We start from the raw sequence: 27,165 nt of genomic DNA on the forward strand, positions 1-27,165 counted from the left end.
GTACCTGAACAGGTGCCGGAGTGTGGCGACTAGGGGATTTTCACAGTAAATTCATTGCAGTGTTAATTTAGTTTTTCATTGCAGTGTATGCCTACTTGTAACAATAAAGATTATCATTATTATTATATAATTGATGTTCTTCCCTCCCTTTCACATCCTGATTCACAATTATTTCTGGGATGTTGTTTGATGTTGATGTTGTTTGAATACTCTGCACTGGAGACAGGAGCATAAAAACTCTTCAATTAATTCCCATTTCCTTCTTTTCCATTAATTCCCCATTTCTACTCTCCAGAGTACTAACATTTACCTTGCTTACACTTTTCCTTTTTAAATACCTGCAGAAACTGTTGCTATATTTTTATATTTTTAGCTAGCTTTCTGTCATACTCCAATTTCTCCCCCTCATTATTCTTATAGTTATATTTAGTTGTTCTTTTTTATTCTGTCCAAATTTCTGATCTTCCACTCATCTTTCCAGATTATACACGTTTTATTTCAGCTTGATTTATATGCCTATCGAACACTTTGGGGTTCCCTTTTATGTTAGCTGCCAGTCTATTTTCATACTCCCTCTTTGCTTCTCTTATTTGCTTTCTCACCTCTCCTCTGAACCTTTTGTATTCAGTTTGGTTTTCAATTGTATTTTCTGCCTGACATCTGCCTTAAGCATGTTTTTTCTTCTTTATCCAATTTATATCAGTTGTCATCCAGGGAGTTCTGGCATTGCTTGCTCCACATTTCCCTTTTGAAGGAATATACCTTGACCGTACCCAAACTATCTCTTCTTTGAAGGTAGCCCATTGTGCATCTACCTGCCAACCTTTAACTCCAGTTTAGTAAGATCAGATCCATTATTCCCCCATTGAAGGGCTTTTCCCTAGTTAATTATTTGTACACTGGACTGTATTTGTCCTTTTCCATAGTCAGCCTGACTCTATGATATAATGATTACTGTTTCCTAAATGTTCTCCCACTGACTCGGTCCATTTGGCCCAATTCATTCCTTTGAACCAGGTCCACCTCTGCCCCCTTACTTGATGGACTGGAACCATACTGCTGTAGAAATTTCTCCTGAACGCATTCTAGGAACTCTTGCCCCTCTCTGCCCTTTGTACTAAAACTATCCCAGTCGATAATCCCAGTGTACATTTGAGCAATCAAAGTCCCCTATTATAACTACTAAATTTTTTTTTCTGTGATCTCCTTGCAGATTTGTTTTTCAATATCCTTCCCACAACCCTGGAGATGACACTGAGCAATATAATCACACCCTTTTTTGTTCCTTAGCTCTAGCCAAGTAGATTCTTTGATCCCTCAGGCCATCCTCTTCCTTCAGCATTGCAATGAACTCCTTAATCCATACCACCACTACCCCCCGCCCCTTCCCTATCTTTCTGAATACCATGTACCCAGGAATATTTAACACCCAGTCCTGCCCTTCTTTGAGCCAGGTTGTTATAGTCACAACATCTTATTTCCAAATGGGAAACTACGCCTGGAGCTCACTAATCTTAATCTAATTCACATACATGCACAGTAACCCTGATTTTCACTACTTTCTCCCTTAATCTGACCCCAATTTACAATTCCCTATTCGAGTGCTACCTATCTCTCCGAGGATATTGTGCACTTTGCAATGCCTCTCTGACATTATCTTCTGATTCCCACACCCCTGCCAGGTGAAACCCTCCCCAATGGCATGAGCAAACACAGTCCAAGCTCTATTCAGGTGCAACCCATCCAACCTGTGAATAGTGCCATGGGGACATTTCACATCCACATGTGAGGACAGAAAGGTCCTCAGTTTAACATCTCAACCCAATGATAGCACCTCCACCACTGTGGCATTCCTCAGTATTCCATTGGTGCATCAGCCTAAAGCTTTGTGCTCAGGTCCTGCAAAGGGATATGAATCCACAATCTTCTGACTCAGAATTAAGATGCTGCTCACTCTTTAACTGCTCACCACTAACACTAACCAGGCTCAGAACTGAACACACTGCTACAAATGCAATCTGATAAGTCCACTTCATTAGCACCTTCTTGCTTTTGTATTCCACTGATGGAAGCAGGAGAATCGACAAGAAATGAAAGGCCACGGCGATACGGATTCTAAGATGTGTGATGAAGATTAGTTGGGCAACACACACAACTCATGAGGAAACTTTGAGAAAAGATGAACTTTTACAAATGATCACCAAGAGGTAACCACAAATCCTTGGGCATGTACTTGGGGGAGATTCCCAAGGCCCCTTCCCTGGTTCGACTATCAACATACTGTTTCAAAAAACCCTCCTGGACACAACTAGCAAATTGCACTCCATCCGAACCTTTGGCACTATGGGGGAAATTAAAATCACCCACCACAACAACCCTTCTATTTTCACATCTTTCCAGAATTTGACTACATACCTGTTCCTCTGTACCCCGCTGGCTGTTGGGAGGACTATAGTATAACTCCAACATTGTGGTTGCACTCTTCCTCTTTGTGAGCTCTCATAATGCCTCACTATAGGATCCCTCCAGGATGTCCTCCCTCATCACAGCTACGATATGTTCCCTAACCAGTAATGTCACCCCCACCCCACCACCCTTTCTGCTACCTCCTCTGTCTCGTCTAAAACACCGATATCCCAGAATGTTAAGCAGCTGGTCCCGTCTCTCCTTTAACCATGTCTCCGTAATAGCAACAATATCATAATTTCCCACATTAATCTAAGCTCTAAGTTTATCCGTCTTACCTGTTGCACTTCTTGTTTTGAGGTATACGCACTCCAGACCCACTGAGATCGGCGACTTCCCTCTGTCTGCTCCCCCTCTTAGCTATATTTGTCTTAGTCTTGAACTCTTCCCCAGTGTTTACACTTGCTGTCCTACTGCTCCGGTTCCCACTCCACTGCCATACTAATTTAAACTGTCCCGGACCACATTCGCAAACCTCCCGGCCAGGATATTGCCCCCCTACACCCAACAATGACAAATCTATAGGCCTGCGCGATTCCTTTTTTTAAAATTTAGAGTTCCCAATTATTTTTTTCCAATTAACGGGCAATTTAGCGTGGCCAATTCACCTAGCCTACACATCTTTGGGTTGTGGGGGTGCAGCCCATGCAGACACGGGGAGAGTGTGCAAACTGCACATGGACAGTGACCCAGGGCGGGATTAGAACCCGGGTCCTCAACGGCGTGAGGCAGCAGTGCTAACCACTGTGCCACGTGCTGCCCCCGGTCTGCAGGATTCCTATTGGTTCCAATTCATTACTTCATGGAGTTCGATTTTCCTGTCCATCCAAAGAATGTCGATTTGAATCTGGCCAGTTTAAGTGTTTGAATTCAGTGTAAAGAAAACTGGAAATTAAAGAAACACTGGCAGTGTAACGATGACCATGAATCTTGTCGGTTTGAATTAAATACCCAGACGATTCAATAATGTCCTTTAAGGAAGGAAATCTGCCATCCTTGCCTAACCTGGCCTACATATGACTCCAGTCCCAATATGGTTGCCTCTTAACCAGCCTCTGAAATGATCGAATGAACCAGACAGTTGTGGTAGCTATGAATGGGAAAGTAAGCCTCATATCTAATGTAAAGACCAACGTAGAATATTCTTTCAAGTAGATGTTTATCTTCTACTAAAATAAAAGTACAATGCTGCAGATGGTGTAAATCTGAAAGGAAAGCAGGAGGTTCCGAAGAAGAGTAATATTGGATTCAAAACATTAACTCTGTTTCTCTCTCCACCGATTCTGCCAGACCTGCTGAGTGTTTCCAGCACCTTCTGTTTTATTTGTTCCCCCTCCTCCCACCAAGTGCCGCTACGCCTGGTCCACGTTGCTGGAGACCGGTGCTAAACATGCTCGCTCGGGGTCTCCGAAGCGCAGGTGTTAGATCCTGCGTCTTGGGTAACTCTGGCGAGAGCATATTTAAGTGAGCCTAACTGCACCTCGTTAGATCTCGCAAGGCGTGACGAGGCTGGTAAATGTTGCGAGAGGCCACACTCTCAGCAGAGTTACCGGCCTCGTCACTTCGCGGGTCGGACACGACGAGGCCGGTAAATGTTGCGAGAGGCCGCTCTCTCAGCAGAGTTACCGGCCTCGTCACTTCGCGAGTCGGACACGACGAGGCCGGTAAATGTTGCGAGAGGCCACACTCTCAGCAGAGTTACCAGCCTCGTCACTTCGCGAGTCGGACACGACGAGGCCGGTAAATGTTGCGGGAGGCCGCACTCTCAGCAGAGTTACCGGCCTCGTCACTTCGCGAGTCGGACACGACGAGGCCGGTAAATGTTGCGGGAGGCCGCACTCTCAGCAGAGTTACCGGCCTCGTCACTTCGCGAGTCGGACACGACGAGGCCGGTAAATGTTGCGAGAGGCCGCACTCTCAGCAGAGTTACCGGCCTCGTCACTTCGCGAGTCGGACACGACGAGGCCGGTAGATCGCGACCAGATTTTTTGGATTTAGTCCTAAAATTCTTTACAATATCCTTGCCACCATCTCCAAACTTTCTTTACAGGCTTCCCTTTTGCTTTCTTCATTAACTTGCTTTACTAATCATGTCTACATTAATACTAAATGTTTGCATTACTAAGAAGCATTGCCATTATTAATACACTTTTACATTACTAATGTATGTTTACTATATTAAGACATGTTTATCTTAGTAACCCATGTTTGAGTGAATAATACACGATTACTTAATTAATTCATGACTATCTTATTAACATGCGTTTATTGACACCACAACAAACATTTTGCTGGCCGAGTATGACTTGGCACAGTTTAGGATAGGGGCAACAGTGATGGGGAGAGTGGTCAGAATAACACTGGGGTAATCTACTCTAGAGGTAACAACAGCATGGAAGAGGGTTTTGACAGCAGGTGAGCTAAGGCACGGCCAGAGTTGGGTGACGTTACAAAGTTAGAAGCAGGCGATCTTTGTGATAGAGAGGATGTGGAGGCCAGCTCCGGTGGAGATACGTTGCAAACAGTCCAGCTCAGGCAGTGGTCAGGGAGGGGGATGAAATCAGTGACTAGGGAGTGGAATTTGTAACGGGGTAGCAAGCACAATGGCTTCTGTTTTCCCAATATTTAGTTGGATAAAATTGATGTTCGCCCAGGACTGGTTGTTGGATGAAGCAGTCGGATAGCACTGTGGATGGATTCAGAGAGGCGCAGTGATGTAGAGTTGGATGTCACCAGCAGACAGGTGGAATTGAAACTATAGGGAGAATTCTCCCATGCCCTTGCCGGTGGATCAATGGCGGGTGGGGTGGGGGTGGGGGGAGGGGGTAGAATTTGGCAGGCGGTTGAAAAATTAGTTTCATGATGGTGTGAAATTACAGCGGGATATTCCAACGGTCTCCATCATGGCAGATCAGCAATCCTGCTGGAAGCCAGCATGAAACCAATTTGCATCCTGCTAATGGGATGCAGATGAAGGCCAGACCAGAATCTTCCCGCCACGCCAGAGCCTTCGTGAAGCCAGCAGAAAAACACACTGGACCGACGTGGCGTGTGAAAATTGGAACTTACCTGAAGAAGACGTGGGGCTACCTCCCGGGTTCGGGCTGCAGGCCGCCAGAAATCCCTAATTCTGGAATACCTCAGCAGTGGGTGCGGGAAACATCCATCAGTCGGATCGTTTCAGCTTCAGTGTCTCGAAGGAGGTCAAACCTCCAGCATCAGAGTGTTCCTGAAGATCTATCACCTTCCTTTGGGACGTCCAGCCTCTTTCCTAAGTGGTGGGTCAGTGATGTCGGCACCGTTGAAATATAAAACCCAGATATGACCGTGAGATGAGCGCCACGTAAAATGGTACAATACCCCTGGATGCAGATTTAATTTTGTGTAGCACTGTAGCGCAGTGGTTAGCACTGTTGCTTCACAGCACCAGGGGCCTGGGTTCGATTCCTGCTTGGGACGCTGTCTGTGTGGAGTCTGCACGTTCTCTCCGTGTTGGCGTGGGTTTCCTCCGGTTTCCTTCTACAAGTCCCGAAATACATGCTGTGAAGTAAATTAGACATTCTGAATTCTCCCTCTGTGTACCCGAACAGGCGCCGGAATGTGGCGACGAGGGGATTTTCACAGTAACTTCACTGCAGTGTTAATGTAAGCCTACTTATGGCAATAAAGATTATTATTATTATTAATTATGCCGGAGCCAGAAGATATGAGGCGGGATTCCCCCGAATCTGCGTGATGGCCCGACACCAGCGTAAAAACGGTGCGACCCACTCCGGGGTCGGGCCGACCAGAAGTTGCTGAATTCTCCGCACTTCCGGGGGCTAGGCCGGAGCCGGAGGGGTTGGCGCCGCGCCAGACGGCGCCGAAGGGACTGCGTGAGTTAGCGCATGCGCAGAACCGTTGGTGTAGTTCAGCGCATGCGCAGACCGGCCGGCGTATTCTAGCGCTTGCGCAGGTAGTTGTCTTCTTCGCGCCGGCCATGGCAGAGCCCTACAGGGGCCGGTGCAGAAGGAAGGAGTGCCCCCATAGCACAGGCCCGCCCACTGATCGGTGGGCCCCAATCGCGGGCCAGGCCACCGTGAGGGCCCCCACACCGGGGCCGGATCCCTCCGTGCCCCCCTGAGGACCGCATCAGCCAACTTACCTGCCAGGTCCCGCCGTGTGGATCCATGTCCAATCCACGCAGGCGGGACTGGCCAGAAACCAACGGCCGCTCGGCCCATCGGGGCCCGGAGAATTGGTTGGGGGGGAGGGGGGGCGCTGCCAACAGCCCCCGACCGGCGCGGCGTGATCCCTGCCCCCGACCGAAAACCAGCGCCGGAGAATACGGCAGCTGGGGTCTGTGCGGCGGGGCGGGATTTGCGCCACCCACCGGGAATTCTCTGACCCGGCGGGGGGTCGGAGAATCCCGCCCATGGAATGGTTTCCTGTTGTCCTCCGCAGCGGGAAATACTCCCATCTCTGCCACCACCATGCGACTTGGTCCCAGATGGGAGAATTCCGCTTCATGTGCCTTTGAATAATGTTACAGACTGTCAGCGTGTAGCTCAGGATCAAGAGGGGGGCCAAACATAAATCCTGAAAGGTTTCCAGGAAAACCTTTCAGTGAGAAAAAAGGTTACATTCAATTATATGCAAACAATGTTAATACTTCCTTTAGCCATTGCAGCTGTTCCATCTGAAAATAGATTCTTTGTCTGCTTTAGCAGATTATGCTTTAGTTAAAGATTACAATGCAACCCTTTTAACAAACTCAGTATTTTGGTTACTATGGTAACTGTCATGGCTCAAGCAGAGAGCCATGCTGTTGCTTATTATTCATTGATTGTAAATCACTATAAGAGAATCTCTATGAAATTGTACTTGTGTATTCCACTGTGCTAAAGGGAATTTCCCCAGTCCCTCAATCCTAAAGCTCTGGCTAGACACAGAGCCACAAACATCTGTCCAGATTGAGTGAACTCTGGAATTGGTGGGTCAGGCTATTAATGCAGTAAGATCTCCTCTGACACAAGCAATGGTTAAGAAGGCATATGTGATCCTGAGGCTAAGTGCTGACGCTGTCGGAAACACCGTCACGTTTCTCGGTGGCGTCAGCACGGCATCAGGATCAGCAATTCCGGCCCCTACAGGGGACCAGCACGGCACTGGAGCCGTTCACGCCGCTCCAGCTGCTGATCCCAGCGTGAACTGGGCGCCGCGGGATCCACACATGCGCAGTGGCACCGGCGCCAACGCACACATGCGCAGTGGCTTCCTTCAACACGCCGGCCCCGACAAAACATGGCGCAGGACTACAGGGGCCGGCGCAGAAGAAAGGAGGCCGCCAGCCAGAGAGGCCGGCCCGCCGATCGGTGGGCCCCGATCGCAGGCCAGGCCGCATCGGAGGCCACCCCCGAGGTCGGACCCACCTCCCCCGCGACCCTTCCACGCAGAGTTCCCGCCGGCTGCGAGCAGGTGTGGAAGGTGCCGGAGGGACTCGGTGTTTTTACGACGGCCGCTCAGCCCATCCCTGGCCGAGAATCGGCGGGCTGGCCGCGTAGAGCGGCCCCCGACCGACGCCGCGCCAATCCACTCTGCGGAGAATCGGGTGCCAGCATCAGGGTGGCATGGCGCAATTCGCGCAGGTCACGGGGATTCTCCGGCCCAGCCCAGAGCTGAGAGAATCACGCCCATGGTATCCTTGTTTTTATTAGCCAAGGCATAGAGTTTAAGCGGAGGGAGGTAATGCTGGAATTGGTTAGGCCACAGCTGGAGTATTGTGTGCAGTTCTGGAATCCACATTATAGGAGGGATCTGATAGCACTGGAAAGGGTGCAGAGGAGATTTACCAGGATGTTGCCTTGGCTGGAGAGTCTTAGTTGTTTTAGTTAGGACCCCCCTGGGAAGTAAGCAAGTGTGCACAATCCGACCCATGAACTCATAACGAGCATGAACTCCCCTGGTAATGGGGGGGGGGCTACCCCTTAGCAGTATAAAAACCCCGGCCTAGGTGTGGGTCCGTGAGGGTGACCCTTCGGCTGTGAGTGTTTAGTAGTGTATTTAATAAATCTCTTTTGTTGTCCTATGACTGTTGCTTGCCTGTCAGATTCTACTGTTTTCCTTGGAGCAGAGGAGACTGAGGGGTGACATGATTGAGATACGTAAAATCATGAAGGTTATAGACAGAGTAGACAAGAAGAAACCTTCCCCTTGATGGAAGGTTCAATGACTTGAGGGTTCGGTAAGGGGCAGGAGGTTTAGACGGGATGTGAGGAAGACATTTTTACCCAGAGGGTGTTGGGAGTTTGGAGCTTGCTGCCTGAAAGGGTGGTGGAGGCAGAGTAGAGCTGCTCTTGCGATCCCAAAGCAGACAAGGGTATGGTACAAGTGCTGTGAAATGGGATTAGAATAGTTAGGTGGTTGTTTTTGACTGGCACAGAAGCGATGGTTTGAAGCGTCTTTTCTGTCCTGTAGACGTCTATGACTCCACGTAGACATCGTTAGAAGCTAAGAACAAAGAACAAAGAAAAGTACAGCACAGGAACAGGCCCTTCAGCCCTCCAAGCCTGCGCTGACCATGCTGCCGTCGAAACCAAAATCTTCTACACTTCCTGGGTCCGTATCCCTCTATTACCATCCTATTCATGTACTTGTCAAGATGCCCCTTAAACGTCACTATCGTCCCTGCTTCCACCACCTCCTCCGGCAGCGAGTTCCAGGCACCCACTACCCTCTGTGTAAAAAAACTTGCCTTGTACATCTCTTCTAAACCTTGCCCCTCGCACCTTAAACCTAGTAATTGACCCTCTACCCTGGAAAAAAGTCTCTGACGATCCACCCTGTGTATGCCCCTCATAATTTTGTGGACCTCTATCAGGTCTCCCCTTCAACCTCCATCATTCCAGTGAGAACAAACCGAGTTTATTCAACCTCTCCTCATAGCTAATGCCCTCCATACCAGGCATCATCCTGGTAAACCTCTTCAGCACCCTCTCGAAAGCCTCCACATCCTTCTGGTAGTGTGGCGACCAGAATTGAACACTATACTCCAAGTGTGGCCTAACTAAGGTTCTATACAGCTGCAACATGACTTGCCAATTCTTATACTCAATGCCCCGGCCAATGAAGGTAAGCATGCCGTATGCCTTCTTGACTACCTTCTCCACCTGTGTTGCCCCTTTCAGTGACCTGTGGACCTGTACACCTAGATCTCTCTGACTGTCAATACTCTTGAGGGTTCTACCATTCATGCCACACAAGTGCCACCTTGGCAGGGTGCAGCAGGAAAACGAGGATGGAGACGTTCATGGAGTTTGCTCCTTCTGTTGAAAGCAATGGAGTGAAAATCTGAAGTGTTGTGAAATGAGTGGACGTTACTGCCAAGGAGGTCGTGCTGGGAATTAACCTTTCCTCTTCGAGACTCTGTCTGCTATCAACTGAAGCTGATTTGAGTGTCAGCGTGTTGGCTCGGATGCTTCCAGCTGTTAGCTGTGCGCAACAGCTCATTAATATTTATACCGAAGGGAAATGTGTAAAGCTGATTAGACCCAACATGTCGTGATAAACTCCCATTTAATTATACAATAGAACCAGCTCACCTCCACCGTGAAGGAAATCACCATAGATATGACAATCCTTTCAAACAAAATGTAGCTGCAATGATCAAAGGACTTTTTATAATTCTCTGCTTTATATTGTTTCTTCACATAAATAGGTAAAAGATGAAACTTTACCTTTCAAGGTCTGGCTCCATTCTCTATATGCTGGTATATCACAGCACTTTAGTGAAACCACATCTGGAACACGAGTGCAGTTTTGGTCTCCATATTTAAGAAAGAGGACCCTTGCATTGGAGGCAGCAGAGCAAAGGTTCACTCGATTGGTCCCCTGGAACAAAGGGTTGTCTTCTGCTGAGGCTGAGTAAATTGGGCCTATATCCTCTGGAGTTTAGAAGAATGAGAGGGGGGGATCTCATTGAGTCGTGCAAGATTAGACCATACAAAATAGGAACAGGAGTAGGCCATTCGGCCCCTCGAGCCTGCACTGCCATTCAATAGGATTGTGGTCATTCCGACATTCCTCATGTCCATTTTCCTGCCCTTTCCCTTGATTCCCTAATTGATCAAGAATCTATCTGCCTCAACCTTAAATATACCCAAGTAGTCTTCCCTCACAGCTCTCTGTGGCAAGGAGTTTCAAAGATTCCCAACCCTCTGAGATTAGAAATTCCTCCTCATCTCAGCCTTAAATTGGCACCCCTTTATTCTGACACTCTGCCCCTCTGGTCCTAGACTCTCCCATGTAGGGAAACATCCTCTCAGCATTTACCAGGTCAAGTCCCTTAAGAATCCCATGTCCTGAAGAGGGTTGATAGGATAGACAGAGAGAGATTGGGCGGGATTCTCCGCGGTAAAATCATGATTGGCACGGGGGTGGAGAATGGGTGTCAAACGCGAGATCGGCTCCGACGCCGCTCCCGCGATTCTCCGGTTGGCGCCGGTCGGGGGCCATTGAAAGAGGCCGCCGCAGCGATTCACCGAGTGCAGCTGGCCGAGGGGGGGGGGGTGCGGACCCCCGACCGGAAGTGCAGGGCCCCGTATCGGCAGCCGGAGCTGCGAAGAGCACTCCAGGGCCCTGCTAGCCCCCTTCAGGCAAATGAATCGCTCCGGACTTTCTTCAGGAAAGTCCGGAGTGATTCGCCCGCGTTTTGTCACGGGTGTGGGGACATATCCCCATTATTGGAGAATCCCGCCCATTATTTCCCCTGGCTTGGGAATCTTGAACACAGTCTCAGAGTGGCCCGTTCGTACACTGAGCGGCATGGTAGCACAGTGGTTAGCATTGTTGCTTCACTGGGGGGGGGGGGTGCGGACCCCCGACCGGAAGTGCAGGGCCCCGTATCGGCAGCCGGAGCTGCGAAGAGCACTCCAGGGCCCTGCTAGCCCCCTTCAGGCAAATGAATCGCTCCGGACTTTCTTCAGGAAAGTCCGGAGTGATTCGCCCGCGTTTTGTCACGGGTGTGGGGACATATCCCCATTATTGGAGAATCCCGCCCATTATTTCCCCTGGCTTGGGAATCTTGAACACAGTCTCAGAGTGGCCCGTTCGTACACTGAGCGGCATGGTAGCACAGTGGTTAGCATTGTTGCTTCACGGCGCCAGGGTCCCAGGTTTGATTCCCGGCTTGGGTCACTGTGCGGAGTCTGCACGTTTTCCCGTGCTGCGTGGGTTTCCTCCGGGTGCTCCGGTTTCCTCCCACAAGTCTCAAAAGACGTGCCGCTAGGTGAATTGGACGTTCTGAATTCTACCTCAGTGTACCTGAACAGGTGCCGGAATGTGGTGACTAGGGGCTTTTCACAGAAACATCATTGCAGTGTTAATGTAAGCCTACTTGTGACAATAATACAATTACTATTATTACATCCAGGTAAATCTCCTCTGCAACCTTTCACGTGCTGTCACATTCAGCTGAAGAAGAATCCAAAGGCCCAGACTAATCCTCCAGAGTTATGAGTTCAACTCCCACCATGGCAACTGGGGGAATTTAAATGTAATGAGTAAATCTGGAGTAAAATGCAAGTTTTATTATTAATAATAATAATAATCATGAAACTACTGAATGGTTTAAAAACTAATCTGGTTCACCAATGTCCTTCTGGGATAGAAATCTGCCGTCCTTACCTGGTCTGGACTACTTGTGACTCCAGACCCACAGTGATGTGTTCTTAACTAACCTCTGAAAAGGCCTCGCCTGCTACTCAGTTGCATCAAACTAGTTATGTTGGGATGCACATTCCTCTCTCTCCCTACCCGACTGATCTTTGGGACAGTTGTTCAGAGTAATCGAAAACTTACTACCAAGGTAACTTTGCCAAAGGAGAAAACGAGGAGGGCTGGGAAATGTGACCTTAGCCAGTGATCCCTAAGGAGGCTGGAAACAGACTAATCTTTCGCAATAATGCATTTCCCTCTGGCTTTTTAATGCCACTGGGATCACGTATCATTCAGCAGTTCAGCATATTTTATGAAGTAAATATTGTTCTGTCTGCACGTTTCTGCCCCTGGATTAAATATTCATAGTCCTTTAATAATAGGCCTTATTTATGCAAGGTCCAGGTGTCTGCCTGTCCTCTGTAATGTGTTTCAGAAACTGCATACTCCTAGCCACTTTGCTTGTTCAAAAAAGCATTAAGAAAACCCGGCACTTGAGTTATCTACAGACCTGGCTGATCATTAATGAACCTCACATTTACTAATGCTGGCCGGTTGTTCCTGCTCTGCACCGTCATTAAGCACGTTATCACGGCACAGCAGCCTATGATCACACAAAGCAATTGTAAAATGATAAAGACCTGCTGAGATTATCCAGCGTTTTCTGTTTTTGTGGTAGAATTATGGGTGTGATTCTCCGGAATGATTTCTGAGTGCGCACACGTGAGTTGACCCTAACCCTCTGAAACCTTACCGCCCCCACCTGACTTGCCCCCCAATTCTCCATGTACCCCCACCCGCCCTTCACCCCCTTTCAAACCCCCTTCACCCCACAATCCTCCCTTGACCCCAACCTTCCCTTCACCCCACCATCAAATCACCCTTCACCTCCAACCCCCACCACTTTGAACTACTGTGTGGCTAACAATGCCCTCTTTGTCTCCGCAGGAAAAGCTGCCCCTCATTCGGCAGGGGAGGGCCCAAACTGGCGGTGAGGTGCCGGACATAATAATCCTCACGATGTGAGGAATGAGCCATGGAGGTTACGGGGATGGCCGAGGACAGAGCGGTCACCAATGGTGAGGTTGGTGCACGCCGCAGAGGTGACAATCCAGCAGGCTCCACCCATAGGACCTGTCAAACGTGAGTTGTTATTGCCATACAGACTGACCCATTCCTTTCACTGATCACATGTCCACTTCCCGCAGGTCCTCCAGCCGATAGCGCCTGCCCTTCCAGTGTGGCCCCTCCCCTGCCTCCCAGGAGACCACCTCGGAGGAGCGCTCCGAGGATGGCATAATCGACGCGTCACTGCTGTCATCCACACCCTCCACCAGCGCAGAGACACACACACACACCTCGGTGGGCAATGTTAGGGGTCAGGCTTCTGGGGCACAATCTGGTGAGCACCACACAAGTTGCTGATGCACATCAGGTGGAGGCAGGAACCCCCAGGAGGGACAGCAGCCGGAGGTCTGCTGGATCCCAGGTCCAGTTGCGTCCCAACCAGATGCTGAGCCTGTGGAACAGGCTATCCCGGAGCTGATAGAGATGTTAGGGAGGGGCCAGTACATTCAGAGGGAGATGTCAGGAGTCCCAGAGGCTACGGGCACAGGAGATTTCGCCGACAACGTGTGGCACCGAGGCCAACACTACTAGGGTGGCAACCGCAGTGGAGAGCTTGGTGCACAACTTCAGCAGCATGAGTGAAGGTGTCCAAGACATAGTGCAGTCGGTAACGGCCATGGCTGAGAGCCTCGGTAGAATGTCCAACTCGCGAGTGGACGTGACCCGGTATCAGGCTGACCTTGGTGAGGTGCTGAAGGACATGTCCCACTCTCAGATGGGAATGGCCGAGGCTTTGCAGAGCATGTCCCCATCACTGAGGAGCACACCGAGGGCATCAACACTATGGTGCAGACAATGGGGAGCCATCAGGGCTGGCCTTGATAGGGCAGGAGCAGCCAGGGCTCAATCCAGCTGCCCTTCCTTCCTGAGGTACGCCCAGGGCCCTAGGGGCACTAAGCGGGAGTAGAGGGCGCAGGGTGGCAACTGGGACCCACCCTATAGACTAGCGATGGTGGCCACGTTCCCCTGAGTTCCACCACTCTGATGGGCCTCATCTCGCAGCCAGCACCCAGAACAGGGCGGCACCACTGTGCATGTGTGGCCATCAAGTGCGCCGGGGCCCTCTGGCCCCAGAGCCCCCAGAGGATTCCCGCCAGGGGCATCGAAGACCACAGGATGAGGTAAGCAGCTGGCTGCCTCCACCTCTGGTGTGTATCCTGGGGATACACCTGGACGTAGCAGTAGAGCAAGACAGGCAAAGCATGCCCGGGGGGTTTAGGTGGGGGTAAGTGGAGTGTGCGTTGGGAGGGGGGGGGGGGTAGATGCATTTGGGGTCTTTTGCGGGGAGGAGGGTGGGTGGGGATAGTGGGGCGGCACCATCGGGAGAGTGGGGCAGTGCTGTACACTTGTACAAGGAACATTAAAATACCCTCACCACAACCAGTATGACGCCTCTGGCTCTTTGTTCCGAAATGCTGGCTGACCACCAACCCCCTGCCCCATCCCCTCCAGACATGACCCCCCCCCCCCCCCCACCCGTGCCCTCCCATCCAACATGCCTTGCCCATGCACACCCGGTCGCGAACATGTGCCCGGGTCTGGGGCCCATCCCCTGGGTGTTTGGCTGCTGCGACTGTGGTGCTGCCTCCCGCAGTGTTCAAGCACAGTTACCATGCATCAAGGTGTGATACAGGGCAATGAGCCCCACATGCTACATGGCACACCCATGCACAGGGATCCACTTGTGATGTATGAAGTGCTCACTTAACCATGATTGCCAATTCCCATTAGCAATAGCCTTCAGCCGCATGGTCAGAGGCCTCCGCAAGCAGTGGAGTTATGAGTAGTCATGGGGAAAAGAAGCAAGGACTAGGGATGCTCCCAGAATGGGAATACATGGTCCATGTCTGCCTGCCGAAATCCTCAGACTTTTTTTAAGTCAGGCATCCATCTTGACTTCTTTGTGTACGTTGGTTGTAGTCCCAGCTGTGACCACTACTGTCCTCTGGTGCTGCAGGTTTCTGGGACAGGACTTTGTGTCCTTGAGGGGTAGAAGTCCCAATCTCTACTAATTAAATATTAATATTGCTGTGGAGCAGGTAGGTGAAGAGCTAACCCACTTTTAAGTCAAGGGTGGTGTGGGTAATCCAACCTCCTACGTCTTTATAGTCACTCTGGTCAATTTTAAAAATAGATGTTAGTATTGTGGTGAATGTATTCACCTAAGTATGAACTGTCTGTATAGTGCTGTGACCTATGACCTTGTACTGAAACCCCGGAGGGCTCCGCCCTCCCTGGGGCGATATATAGACCGGTCACCTGTGGGTGGCACTCAGTTATACAGCAGACACTGGCAGGCGGGTTCCTGGATAATAAAGACTTATATTCCCTCATTCTCACAGTCTCACAGTGAATTGACGGTATAACAAGTATCAAGAGCAAAATATTGTGGAAGTTGGAAATTTTAAATAAAAATGGCCTGGGGTCATTTGTGTGCCCCTGGGGGTGCATGGTTTACAATCTATGATCTGTTCATGCTGGTTCTGAACACGGTGGGCTGCACATCAATTTGATACTATTTATATGTAATAGTGTGGGCCCGATTGTCCTTCCTTCTTCGTCAAGGTGTCAGCTGTCCCCGTGCTAGGAGGAGGCTCAACATCATGATACAGACACCTTGTGGTGGAACCAGCCACTCTTCTTAAAGGCAGCCTGTCCCGCATAAAGGAAGCAGCTACATTGAATTGTATTGGCGGAATTTGAATGATGGAAGATTGATTACCCAGGGCAAAGAGAGGTTTCCAGGGTGGGGTAGTTAGTGGACGGCGGTGAAACACCCCGCTTCGGGGGGTGGGGGTGCCAGGAGACCCTCAAGGATCCCTCTCAAATGGAAATGTAGCTGTGGAGTTGTCTCAACATCTGGACCTAGAAACCTGGCAGCAACATCTCAGGAAGTTTAATGGCCTCGCATGGATGGTGAAAATCGGTGAATGCAGCTTCACATATCTCCTACCCACCAACCACCTCAGGCTACTCCATGCAACACACACCCAGTGCTTGTGTGCAGGGCACCATTTCAAAATTTGCGGACGATGTTAAACTTGTCTTGTGAACTGTGAGGTTAGTGATAGACTTCAAGAGGGCATAGCATGCTGGGGGAATGGGCGGAAGAATGAGAAAGGGTAATAACAAAGAATACAGTTCTAAACCGATTGTAGGAACCTGAGGGTATGCCTGCATAAGTCATTTAAGGTGGCAGTGCAGGATGAGAAATTGGATAGGAATGCATACAGGAACCTGGGCGTTGTAAATAAGGGAGTGGAGCGCAAAAGCAAGGAAATTATGGTGAAGCTTTAATAAAACTCACCTCGTCTGAACTAGAGTATTGCATCCAATTCTGGGCACCACACTTCAGAGAAAGTATAAAGTCTTGAGAGAGGATGCAGAACAGATTCCCGATAATGGTTTGCGGAATGAGGAACTTCAGTTACGTGGATAGATTGGAGAAGCTGGAGCTGTTCTTGGAGAAGAGCAAGATAGATTTGATAGAGGTATTCAAAATCATGAGGGGTCTGCACAGAGTAAACTGTACCCGCTGATGGAAGTGTACCGATCCAGAAGGCACCAATTTCAGGTGATTGGCAATCGGACCAGAGGTGACAACAGAATTCAGACCTAACATCCAGAAACCCCAGCTCGCTCTCACATACTTTCCAATGCCAGCCTCTCATCTACCATCTCCCATTTGCCTTTGATGGAACAGATGCAAACACTATGGGAAAGTAACAAGGTTTAATGCAGCACATTTCAGCACCTTAGTCTGATCAAAAAAGTTGAGCACACGGCGTGAACTCCGAGGGGACGTTTTGGTCAATTTCCCAGGCTCCCCCAGATAGGTGGAGCCAATCCTGGTTCCACTCCCTCTCAGGTTAAATCCCGTGAGGGATTTTAACCCTAACCATGGGTTTGCCCAGAGCAATAACCTGTCTCTAACATGGAATGGCACTCCCTCCATCAGGAGGCAATGAGAGGTCCAAGGCGTGAGTGGTCTGAAGTTGCGGCTAAGACTCATGGGGAGAAGAATGTTAGGATAGGAAAGAGTTAATAGTCAACAAGTTATTAAGTTAGTAATTAGAGGTTAACAGGGTAAACACATCATTGGGTGCATATAAAGGAGAAACAGATGATGATCGAAGAGAGATTCTGCTGGCGGGAACAGCCGGATAACTTAGACTTTGGTTTCTGTCTTTCTTTCTTGCCAACAAGCCATTGGCATTTTAGAAAGAATTCCTCTCCTTTCTCATCCCTAAACCCGCAGGTTGCCTGGTGGTGGGAAGTGCCAACAACGGGAACCCCAATGACACCGGTAGGACCAGAAGGTCCCGCTGCAGGGCAATGGTGGGCTGCCATCACCACCTCAAAACACACCACGGGGGGAGTGGACAATCCTGCCCAATGGTTTGGGACAGTGTTCACCAATTGCTGGCTGTCTTTGGTGATCACCTTCCTTGAGTTACCTTCTTTCTGATATATCTTGTGAGCTCTTGGCCATGTTGTTTATGATTTTCTACAGAGAATTTTTCAGCATGATCAGATTCGACAGTGAACTGTCTGGCACCAGTGACATTGGCATTTTGGGATGTGGTTTGGCCATCCATAAAGATGTAAAAATTGGAGCCACACATTTATTGGGCGGGGATCCTCCGTCCGGCTGCACCTGTTTTCTGGTGCGGCGCGCCTCCGCCGACAGCGGGATTCTCCGTCCCCGCAGCCGGCTCATGGGGGTTTCCCATTGTGGGCACCCCCACGCCATCGGGAAATCCGTGGGCGTGAGTGCGCTGCCGGCAAAATAGAGGATCCCACCGACAGAGAACCCAGCCCATTGTGTCCAACAGACCAAATCAGATCATTGCTGTCTGTCACACAATCTCACAAATAGGCCAAAGGCTGCCACTTTCAGACCTGAAAAACACCGTGGGCTGGATTCTCCGCCGGGATGCTCCTTTTTGCTGGCAGCCCGGGGGTTTCCCGATGGCATGGGGCTGCCCCACAATGGGAAACCCCATTGACCGGCTGGCGTAATGGAGTATCCCGCTGGTGTGGTGAGCTAGAAATGTGGCGCAGCGGGGAGGAGCATCCTGCCCCAGGCCTATCTCAAATTACCCTGGAAAGGCAAAGTATGTCAAAAATTCAAACAACAGCTAATCCATGATTCTACTCTGCAGTGGCTGCGTGTTTGCTCTTTTTACTAACAGGATGCTGCCATCAAACCACGAAAGATCTGTACCTACTACACAATTGAGCAACATTGTATGAATTTCAGTGTCGGTACAATGCCAGGTACATAAGCTGTACATCGCCGTGTTTGACTGATCAAATCAAACAGTGTGTTTCTTTGGTTGTTTGTAATAGGCGGAGTACAGACCATACTCAATCAGCTCACGCTGGTGAAATACAACAAACTTTCTACTGTTAGATGTGATTCTGTGATTGGGCAGCACTAGCTGAACAATCTGGAGTGCTCTAATAGCCACACTAACAACCAATTTAAGATCATCAGTCAAGCTTGTAACTTGGCTCATTTACATTTGCTAGGAGCGACATACATTTATATGTAGGGACCTATTCTCTGCAAATAATAGGAATATGTTCCATTCTTGCTCCGCTTTTGAATAACCCAGGAACCTATAGTTTTCTGTTGCTTTCTCCATGGCAACGTCTTGGCCAATCAGAGTCATCCTTTTCTCCTGTAGTATAAATGGTTGTAACCATTTGCAATTTTGCATTATTGGGTTTGATCTGATGAGTGCAAGGCAAACGCTTCAACGACATGTCTCTCTGTTCAGCAATGTTCAAGTGTCACAGATCCTTACCCATCAAAATAATTTAATGTGTTAATTATGCATTTACAAAAATATGAATTTGAACGGCGGGAAAAGACAAACTGGTCTATTTGGTCTGCCCCAAGCATCATGGTGCCCTGAACATCCTGACTGAACACATTTCCCCAACCCACACATAATCATGTGATCCAACAGTGTAAAAAACAAGGGCCAATATTGGACAAAACGTTCTGGGAAATTCCTCTCCAAGAATGGAGGAGCTGGATAGGCACAAGAGGCAGAGAGGAATAGAATGATATGTTGATGGGGTGAGATGAGGAGGGGTGGGAGAAGGATATTTGGAAGCGGCCGCACAGCATTGATTCCCACTTCTGTAATCATTGGAATGGAAGCAATCAGCCAGATATTTGTATAAATCGAATTGTACTGTGTACCATAAGACAGAAGGATTGCAGCATACTTCTCAACTTTATTTCCATATTGGCAGTGCTGCATTATTATCAGGAAAAGTGTGTGACAGAGTGAGAGTGTGGTTATGATAGTGTGGGAGATGGTGACTGTTGAAATAGACTCCTGATTAGAAGGTTTGGAAACTTCAAAAACCAGGAGCTGGGGAAGAAAGGAATGTCAAGGGAATTTAAAACTATTATAGGCTTTTGTCTGCTATTATTTTTTGCCCACCTCCGCAATTTGCTTCTTCTGAATATTTTTAATTTAAAAACAAAGGCATTCCAACAGTAACGACTGTTATGGGCCGGAATTCTCTGACCGTTCGCTGGTGGCAGGATTGTCTGGATTCGCCAGCAATGTATCCCCGCCCACGGCTTACACAGCGGCGTGGGGGTGGCTTCAACAGCAACTCCCATTGTTAGTGGCAGATGCAGAGAACCCCACCACCAGCGAATGTCGCGCCGCCTCCCATTGCCGTGATTGGAAGGCCGGAGAAGTGTTTGTGGAGAAGTATATGTTACTCACTTTGGTAGGAAAAGTAGAATAACAGAGTACATTTTAAATGATAAGAGACTATTAAAGATTGGTGTTCAGAAGGACCTGAATGTCCTACAAAACACAGAAAGTTAACATGCAGCTACAGCAGGCAATTAGTGGGACAAATGTGTTGGAAAGGCTGGGCTTGTTTCCACCAGAGTTTCGAAGAGTGAAGGGTGGCCTGATTGAAGTACATAAGATCCTGAATGATATTGACAAGGTAGACACGGAAATTATGTTCCCTCTTGTGAATGAGCCCAGAACTAGAGGAGAATTTTTGTCTCTGAGGGTGTCCAGACTTTGGAATTCCTTGCCTCAGGAAGCAGTGGGAGTGGGGTCACTGAATATTTTTAAGGCAGAGGTACATAGATTTTTGTTGGGCAAGGAAATCAAAGATTTTCGGGGGTCTATGGGAATTAGGAACTCGATGCAAACAGATCTGTCAGGATCTTATTGAATGATGGAGCAGTCTCGAGGGGCCGAATGGCTTACTGCTGCTCCTATTTCTTATGTTCATATAAGATATATTGGCCTTTATTGTAAGGGGGCTGGAGTACAACAGCAAGGGAGTCTCGCTGCAATTGTGCAGGGCCTTAGTACGGCCATACATGGAGTACTGTGTACAGCTTTTGGTCTCCATACATAACGGTGTATAGACTTGTTTTAGATTTTGCTAAATTGGTTTCTGGGATGAGGGGATTGTCCAATGAGGAGAGATTGAATGGAATGGGCCAATATTCTTTGGAGCTTAAATGAGTGAGGGCTCATAAGAACTAGGAGCAGGAGTAGGCCATCTGGCCCTTCGAGCCTGCTCCGCCATTCAATCAGATCCTGGCTGATCTTTTGTGGACTCAGCTCCACTTTCCAGCCCGAACACCATAACCCTTAATCCCTTTATTCTTCAAAAAACTCTCTATCTTTATCTTAAAAACATGTAATGAAGGAGCCTCAACTGCTTCACTGGGCAAGGAATTCCATAGATTCACAACCCTTTGGGTGAAGAAGTTCTTCCTAAACTCAGTCCTAAATCTACTTCCCCTTATTTTGAGGCTATGCCCCCTAGTTCTGCTTTCACCCACCAGTGGAAACAACCTGCCCACATCTGTCCTATCTATTCCCTTCATAATTTTATATGTTTCTATAAGATCCCCCCACATCCTTCTAAATTCCAACGAGTACAGTCCCAGTCTACTCAACCTCTTCTCGTAATCCAACCCCCTCAACTCTGAGATTAACCTAGTGAATCTCCTCTGCACACCCTCCAGCGCCAGTACGTCCTTTCTCAAGTAAGGAGACCAAAACTGAACACAATACTCCAGGTGTGGCCTCACTAACACCTTATACGATTGCAACATAACCTCCCTAGTCTTAAACTCCATCCCTCTAGCAATGAAGGACAAAATTCCATTTGCCTTCTTAATCACCTGTTGCACCTGTAAACCAAGTTTTTGCGACTCATGCACTAGCACACCCAGGTGTGAATCTTCAGAAATATCTACGCCGAGATTAGTGGATCTCAGTCATAGTTTCCAAGGGAATCAAAGGATATTGGATTGAGCTAAAAGGTGATCTCTCATGATCTTATTGAATGCTCAAGTGGCCATCAAGTCTACTCCTCTAGCTATTTCTTATGTTCTTTGTGCTAATGTTTGCCCTTCGATAGTACTGTAAAACACTTTGAGACATTCCTGAGATGGTCAAAGATAAGATACAAATGCAAATTTTTCTTTCATTGCTTTATCTGCCTTGTCTTCAAATAATGTAATGATATGGGGCGATGATTTTTGCCTCTCTCCCCATCTAGATGCCTAGTAAACCACCCACGATCATTATTCTCTGACTGAACCGTATCATTATATATTCTTTATCTCAATATAAAGTTGTACTTTGTGTGTTCAGCACCAGCCATGGGTTTGAATCCTCTGTTTGTGCAGTGTCCCAGTGTTTGACGCAGTACAGCAGGACATTTATAAAATGGCGACAGACTGCTAGGCTCACTCCTCTTAATCTTACCCTGCTCACACAGAGGTCCCTAATTTCACCACTCACATTGTTATTTATAAATAGATTTTAGCCTCCCAAGTGCCGGCAGAGACGCTTACCGAGCAGTAGGTGGCAGCAGTTCAGCACACCATTTGAGTCGAAATATTTTTAGATTTTTGTTTTGGTAAATAGGCTCATAGACTGATTTCCTGCGCGAATATTGTTCCATTTTATTTTTTGTCCTTGTTCTGTTCTGCCTTCCTGCACAAGTCAAACTTACAAAGACTTTACTTGGAGTAACCAATGGGGGACTGTTTCCACTAGGGATGGATCGGTAATCAGAGGCCACAGATTGAAAGGAACTGGCAAAAGAATCTGAGGTGCGATAAGAAGAATATTTTTATACAGTGAGTTGTGATCTGGAATGAGCTGTCTGAAGCAGATCCAGTAATAACTTTCAAATCGGAATTAAATAAAAACTTGAAAAGGAGAAAATTGCAGGACTACGAACAAGAACACAAGCTAATTGGATAACTCCTTCAAAGAGCAAGTGCAACACGATAGGCCGAATGCCCCCCCCACCCCCACCGATAAATCTTTGACCCAACGTTGCCTGATTCTTCACCATTGTGACCTTATTCTCACCAACCTGCCAGGCGCAGATACATCTATTCATGAGGTATCGGCAGAAATGGCCACTGCACAATCCTTGTGGAGACAAAGTTCTGGGTTCACATCAAAGATACCCTCCATTGTGTTGTGCAACACCAACATCATGCTAAACTGGATAGATTTTTCACAGAACTAACTCAAAGCTGGGTATCCATAAGGCGCTGTGTGCCATCAGCAGCAGAAGAGTTGCATACAACCACAATTTGTAACTTCATGGCCCAATCTACCATATCCCCCACTCTACCATTGCCAACAAACCAGGGGATCAACCCTGGTCCAATGAAGAGTGTAGGAGGGTATGCCAGGAGCAACACCAGGCATACCTAAAGATGCTCTGTCAACCTGGTGAAGCTATTTGCATACCAAACAGAGAAAGCAGCACGCGATAGACAGATCTAAGAGATCCCACAATCAATTAATCAGATCTAAGCTCTGCAGTCCTGCTACATCCAGTGCTGAATGGTAGTGGACAATGAAACAACTTGCAGGAGGAGGAGGAGGCTCTACAGATATCCCCATCCTCAATGATGGAGGGGCCCAGCACATCTATGCAAAAGATAAGGCTGAAGCATTCTCAACAATCTTCAGCCTGAAGTGCCGAGTGGGTGATCCATCGCCGCCGTCTCCAGATGTTCCCAGCATCACTGATGCCAGTCTTCAGCCAGCTCAGGTTCCCTCCCTGTAATATCAGAAACAGCTGCAGACACTGAATACTGTAAAAGCAATGGGTGTTGGCAGCATTCCAGCAATAGGACTGAAGATTTGTGCTCCAGAACCTGCTGCACCCTTAACCAAGCTGTTCCAGTACAGCTGCAACACTGGCACCTACCCGGCAATGTGGAAAATTGCCCAGGTATGTCCTGTCCGCAAAACGCAGGCCAAATTCAATCCCAGCACCAGGTCACTGTCAGTGCAGAGTTTGCACATTCTCCCCGTGACTACGAGGGTTTCACCCCCTCAACCCAAAGATGTGCAGGGTAGGTAGATTTGGAAAAAATAATAATTGGGTACTCTAGATTTTAAAAAAATATCTCCCCTTGACGTTCAATGGCACTACCATCGCAGCCCCCACTATCAACAACCTGGGGGTTACCATTGACCAAAAACTGAATAGATGAGGAGGCTCTGTGGCATAATGGGTAGAATCCCTACCTCTGAGCCAGAAGCTCAGAGTCCCCGCCCCAGGACTTGATGGCCATGGAAGGTGCGATTATAATGCAGTCAAACAGGTTGAGCATGGCAACCTTCATCCGAACATGCCAATAGTTTTTTTTCTAAATTTAGATTACCCAATTATTTTTTCCAATTAAGGGGCAATTTAGCGTGGCCAATCCACCTGACCTGCACATCTTTGGGTTGTGGGGGCGAAACCCACGCAGACACGGGGAGAATGTGCAAACTCCACACGGACAGTGACCCAGAGCCAGGATCGAACCTGGGGCCTCGGCGCCATGAGGCAATTGTGCTAACCACTAGGCCACCGTGCTGCCCTCAAACATGCCAATAGTTGGTGGTAGGAGTGGGAAAGACCCTTGGTCATCCACGCTTGATGTGGAGTGGTCTCAAGCTATAAGACTCTGGCCACAGACCAGTGACCTGTTCCAGGAATTAATAGAAAGTCTGCTTTAGTGCACCACTAGGTGCTGGAAGAGAATTGGAATATAAATACTGTGGCTACAAGAGTAGGTCAGAGATTCTGTGGCAAGTAACCCACATCCTGACTCCCCAAAGCCTGTTCTCCAGCAAGCGGGGGATGGGATTTCTTTTTATTTGTTCATGGGATGTGGGTGTTGCTGGCCCATCCCTTTGGGGAAATTAAGAGTCAACCACATTGCTGTGGATTTGGAGTCACATATAGGCCAGACCAGGTAAGGGCAGACAATTTGTTTTCTTCCCTAATGAACATCAGTGAACCAGATGAGTTTTTATGATAATAGTTTTCATATAACTTTAAGTCCAGATTTTAATTGAATTCACATTTCAATTTATCTGCCATGCTGGGATTTGAACCCCAGTCCCTCGAGCTTACCCTGGTTTACTAGTTCAACGACAATACCACTACACCGATGTCTCCACTTGAATACTTGCCACTTGCCCATCATCACTCAAGAAGTTCGACTCCCCCCCCGCTCCCCCCCTCCGCCGGCATGATTATCATCCCATCCACCACCTTCAACATTCACTCCCTCCATCACCGTTGCACGTTGCCAGCAGTGTGTACCATCTGCAAGTTGCACTGCAGCAACTCACCCATCTTCCTTTGACAGCACCATCCAAAACAATGACCTCAATTAACTAGATGGACAACGGCAACAGGCGCATGGGAACATCACCACCTGCAAGTTCCTCCCCCCCAAGCCTCTCACCATCCTGACTTCAAACCATATCACCTTTCCTTCACTCTTGCTGGGAAAGATTCCTGGAACTCCCAGCCCCAAATGGCATCGTGGATGCATATACATCACATGGACAGCAAAGGCTCAAGAAAGGCAGCACGGTAGCATGGTGGTTAGCATAAGTGCTTCACAGCTCCAGGGTCCCAGGTTCAGTTCCCGGCTGGGTCACTGTCTGCGGAGTCTGCACGTCCTCCCCGTGTGTGCGTGGGTTTCCTCCGGGTGCTCCAGTTTCCTCCCACAGTCCAAAGATGTGCGGGTTAGGTAGATTGGCCATGATAAATTGCCCATAGTGTCCTAAAAAGTAATGTTAAGGGGGGGGTGGGGTTGTTGGGTTACGGGTATAGGGTGGATACGTGGGTTTGAGTAGGGTGATCATTGCTCGGCACAACATCGAGGGCCAAAGGGCCTGTTCTGTGCTGTACTGTTCTATGTTCTAAGGCAGCTCACTATCACTTTCTCAAGGGCAATTAGTGATGGGCAATAAAATGCTGGCCTAGTCAGTGAGGCCCACGACCTATAAAATAATACAAAAGAGCAATGAAATGACAACACATCCCTATCCTTGCTTTACCTAATGCTTGCACATCTAAGTTCTGAGTTGGTATTCCTTCCCCTGGCCCTGAGGCTAATTGTGGCTGTCCCTGGTCTCTGCTGTGATCAGTTCGCCCAGCTCAGGCTGCAGTGGAACTTAAGGGGCCTTCCTGGTGAGTCGACCTCAACCATCAACGAAATGAAAAATGCTTATTGTCACAAGTAAGCTTCAAATGAAGTTATTGTGAAAAGCCCCTAGTCGCCACATTCTGGCCCCTGTTCGGGGAGGCTGGTACGGGAATTGAACCGTGCTGCTGGCCTGTCTTGGTCAGCTTTAAAAGCCAGCTCTTTAGACCTGTGCTAAACCAGCCCCATCTAATAATCGCTTATTGTAACAAGTAAGCTTCAATAAAGTTATTGTGAAAAGCCCCAAGTTGCCACATTCTAGCGCCTGTTTGGGGAGGCCGGTACGGGAATTGAACCCGCACTGCTGCCTTGTGCTGCATTACAAGCCAGCTGTTTGGCCCACTGTGCTAAACCAGCCCCTACAAATTAAAAAAAACAAAGAAGAGCACCAATAGTTCATTTATTAAAAGATTATTTCCCTTGGGAAGGCATCAGGAACATGCCCTCCCTAAATAGTGATAATCCACAGCTTCTTCTCACGGAACCCAAACAGCCAAGTTCAATGACCGCTCAGGACACGACCCGCCATCAAGGCACCTGCCCCTTTATTGGCCAAAATCGAAGGCAGTAATCGAAGCCTGCCGAATTATTGGGTCCAAAGCTAAGGACCGCCCAAAAGAGCGCGAAACCCCAGAAGGCTAAAGAGAGATACTGCCATGTGTTCAGTCTCGCTTGGCCCCGACCTGCGCCTATTACCAAGTGCAGCATCACAACCAGAAGACAATTTCAAGACAAACAATCGCTCCCAGACGGATGAGCCCAGCAGAAACGAAGTCACTTCTCTGGATCCAGCCACGCAAGATCCGAACAAAGGCCTTGTTCCTCTGCATAAAGCCGGGTGCCTGAAGTTAAGTACAGGTTGTTGTAGTGTTAGGTGTAATTTAGCTTGTAGTGTTTTATGTTGCATGTCGAAGTAATTCTTGTGTGTAAATGAACTATCATTGAACTTGAACTAACTAACTGGTTGTTTGGTCTTTGATCGATATCCAGTAAAACCTTGTGGTGGTATCATTTTAAACCTGGCAACTCTGAAGAGCAAAATCATCATTAATAACTGTCATATCCAGTTAAAAAGAACAACAGGACCCGGGTTCGAATCCCGGCCCTGGGTTACTGTTCGTGTAGAGTTTGCACATTCTCCTCATGTCTGCGTGGGTTTCACCCCCATAACCCAAAAGATGTGCAGGTTAGGTGGATTGGCCATGCTAAATTGTCCCTTAATTGGAAAAAAATAAAAAATTGGGCACTCTAAACTTATAAAAAAAGAAAGATTTTGTATGAGTGAGGCTCAGGAAGCGGATAAGGCAGCCAGAGATTCCAGATGTTCACAGGTTGAAAGT

At 48.4% G+C, this 27,165-nt stretch overlaps 1 protein-coding gene across 3 annotated transcripts in view; it reads left to right on the forward strand.

The window, feature by feature from the left end:
* The window catches only part of poln (polymerase (DNA directed) nu), a 479,439-nt gene that overhangs the window by 364,214 nt on the left and 88,060 nt on the right, over positions 1 to 27,165 (forward strand). The gene's annotated exons all lie outside the window — the stretch shown is intronic.

Source organism: Scyliorhinus canicula, chromosome 8 (genome assembly GCF_902713615.1).
Source record: "Scyliorhinus canicula chromosome 8, sScyCan1.1, whole genome shotgun sequence".
NCBI classification, from domain to species: domain Eukaryota; kingdom Metazoa; phylum Chordata; class Chondrichthyes; order Carcharhiniformes; family Scyliorhinidae; genus Scyliorhinus; species Scyliorhinus canicula.